Consider the following 3,634-nt stretch of genomic DNA (forward strand, 5'->3'; position numbering starts at 1 on the left):
ACGTTTGGTCAACTGTTCCAGCTCCCAGCACGAGAGTCAGTTAATAAGGGGAGCTGTTGATGCGGCTGCCGTTGGTGAAGTGTTGATTTTTGTAAAGGCAAGGAACAATCACACACACACACAGAGAGAGGGGCACGCATACATTGAATGCAAGCACTGGACGCTAGCGGGAGTTTCGATTTCAAGTGGGCGAAGGTTTTTTCGAGGATTTGTTTACTTTCAATCGACCACCCGGCGAAACGAAGACGTGCACCGAGTGTGATTATCCGGTCGTCGAGTGCTGCCGGGTGCGAAACCTGGACGCTGGCTGGTACAGATAGGACAATGGGCAGGCGAAAGGGTACACCCTCTCCATCCCCCTTTTCCCCGTTTGGTGGGCCGAACGGAGCGCATTTCGCTCGGAAAGTAGCGTGTGGAGTGTTTGGAAAATATTTACCCAAAAGGGAGGAGAAAAAAGCAACGCAAAACGCATCGGAGATATCGAGATGCGCGTACCGATCGATTCTCCTACACCGCTGTCCGTTCTGGCCATACTGTTGATCTTGACGCAGCGGTGCGCGGGGGGAGGGGTCCGGCGATGCGAGGTGGAAAAAAGGTGTGAGAACCGGTTTTTCTTTTCCTCCTGTCGATAATCTTGAAACCGACACGGGTGTCTTTTCAAATAGTTGGGCGATTGAAGGATGCGGACAGGATAGGGTTAAGACCCCTGACCCAATGTACCTCGCTCGGTGTGAACGCACTATCGATGGGTTCCGATCGGGAGGAATGGGTGTGTGTGTTTTTTTCTTCCCTCCATTCCACCACGGCAGAACCGCGTCAGGGCCGGACAACTTTCATCTGGACACGTTTGTCCAGTGCGAAGAGCTGCCTTAAAACGTCTTACTCAGCAAACGCTTGGCAGCTGAAACGTCAAGTAGCAAGTAAACGGTTTCCCTACCGCAGCGCGTTGTAGCACACTCCTGTGCCGTCTATTTCCCGCGGACAGAATCATCAATGAGCATCATGATACCTGACGGTCGAACGTGCTGTAATTCTGCACACCCTGCCAACGATCTTCTTGCGAAGGGTAGTCGACAATACACCGATTATCCCGTCGTTATCGGGCACGGTCGGGCACGCGGGCCGTGGGAAGATGGGTGAGGGAACTACCACCGAAGGATTACCCCTTGATTCCTCTCTTTTTTTTCTTGCCTTCTCGGTGTGTTATTGCTTTTCATTGTTGGGAGTGTAATGAGGACAAATTGCAGGGCAACAGCCCTATCGGGGGCCCCCTGTTTTTTTCTTCTTCACCCCCACCCCCCCCCCCCCCCCCCCCCCCCCGTTCCCGTGGGTTGAACGGAAGGCCGGAAACAAGGCAAGCGTACGTCGGACAACGTCACCCAGCCAACCCCGCTATTGTGCCGTGTGCGGTGTACCCAGCGCTATCTGTGTGCGTGATCATGACCGGAAGTTACGTCCTCTTGAGCAACCGAGTAAGAGCGACTCAAACAATCAAGCCTCCGGACGGAACGCTACAAATGGACACGCGCGCAACAATGGGACAATGCAATCACCCCTCCCAACGCGTCCTTCACCCTGCCCACCCGGAACGTGGTAGGCCAGCACGGGAACGTCACGTAGCGGGTGTGATGACAGCCAGATTGCATCATCGGAACGGCATCGTTTCGGGAAACCGAAACGCACCATTCAGGACGCCATTAGGAAACAACAACAACAAAAAGGACAAGCAGCAACAGTGGCAAACAATTCCAGCCTGCGCCCAAAGCGGCTTCCCGGCGCCCGGCTAGTTCTTGTTTTTGCTTTGCGCAATTTTTCACTGCTGGTTGTAATTTGCCAATGTTTTGACCATTTGTAACACGTGCCGCACGGCAGTTGGAAGGCTAGCAAATGGTTCCGCCCGATCAGTTCATCTTCTAATTGTTCGCATTGTTGTTATTGTACCGTGCACCGTGACACTACCGCACGATAACACCCCCGTTCCCGCGGTCCGATTGTTTTACCGATTGTGTATTGTGTGTCTGTCTTTGTTATGGCGCGACGTTCCCGCGAAGCGTTGACTGTGCGGCGTGCCGAATGGTGAAACAATCGTAGAAAAAGCAACAAACACCCCGGACGATTGTTTCGGCCACTTAGCAGCCGGACGGGCGTGAATGCAACGGTCGATTATGCGACCGTGAGATTTAGGGGGAAGGAAGCGACATTTATTACACTCGAGCGTTTATTGTTTTGGACACATTTAGCAAAAACACCACACGGAACGCTAAAGCAGCTTGATTGGGAAAGGATTCAAGAGAGAAACACACGTTGACACAAACAAACAAATAGTTCATTTGCCGATACCCCCGAAAGTAGGCAACTCGAATAGCGTTGCTTTCCCGATAAGATATTAAAGGTAGAAAATTACATTTAAAACATGTACATGCACTCACACGAACGTACAAATGGATCACTTTAAAGATTTTTGTGCCCCTGAAAGTAGGCAAGTTAAATAGCACTGTCTCGTGATAAGATATTATAAGATAAGACGTTTGCGCCGCAATGTAGGCAAACAGTACTACGTGAGCCAGTTCATTCCAGCACTACTAAATGGAAATTGATGGCCTTATAGCTTGATTGGAAACAAAAAAGCACATATTCTCTACGCGGACCAGCAAAAAGTACACCTTGAAAATATTCGTTGCACCTGAAAGTAGGCAATTCGAAAAGCAATAATGATCTTTCCGGCGAGTATAGGTGAAAAATGTATTTTGATTTGAAGGTTTTATTTCACAGAAGAAATTTGTTACGAAAATATGGCAATTAATGAAAGTAAGCAATCGTAAGTGCCGTTGTCAATGAATATTGGCTGTTAGTTTTGTGTTTTTCATCCCGAAATGTTCTATGTTTGGCTGTTTGTCAGCTGTTGAAAATGAAAAAAATAGGTGAAACAAACGAAAAAAGGATTCTGTTTAAAAGGTAAAATTGTTTTTTTAGCAGTTACTCTACTAAGCGATAATAAAACACCACAAAAATAACTAATCGTTTTGTATAACAATTTGCATAGCAACAGGCGTTATGGATAGAGGGGTTATATATTTTATGTTAATATCCGTTTGCAGAGAGTTTAATATATAAAAAAGGAGAAAATAAATTTAAAAAATCCTCAAGTTTTGTATTATAAAATACTTCCTGTTTTGTTTGCATTGTTTTTTTTTAAACATCATTTACATCATCGTTTCCTATCAAGACGCACATTGTTTGTAAATAAATTCAATGCTAAAGCGAGTACGGTAGGGAAAGTAAATAAATAAACAAAAATAAGCTCTATTGGAGTGGTTCAAACCAACTTCAAGGCTGCTTGAGCACGTCTTTGAGAACCCGAAAAGAATTCCTCACTTAAAACCACACTCGAACACCCTGATTGAGGCGATGAATAAAAGTGAACAATGCGCCCAAATAGGACACCAAACGATTAAGCGTTGAATAGGGCAACAATATAAAGGCGGGGATGAAGGGAGCAAAAGGAAAAGGAAAAAAAATGCTCTAAAAAGCGGACCGGGCATGAGACGGTACGGTTCGAATCAATTGCTCCACGATGCCACGGTGTTGTCTTTCCGCAACGGCATGGACCGTTTCCTTAGCGTCGCTTTGTGGG

Source organism: Anopheles marshallii, chromosome X (genome assembly GCF_943734725.1).
Source record: "Anopheles marshallii chromosome X, idAnoMarsDA_429_01, whole genome shotgun sequence".
NCBI lineage: Eukaryota > Metazoa > Arthropoda > Insecta > Diptera > Culicidae > Anopheles > Anopheles marshallii.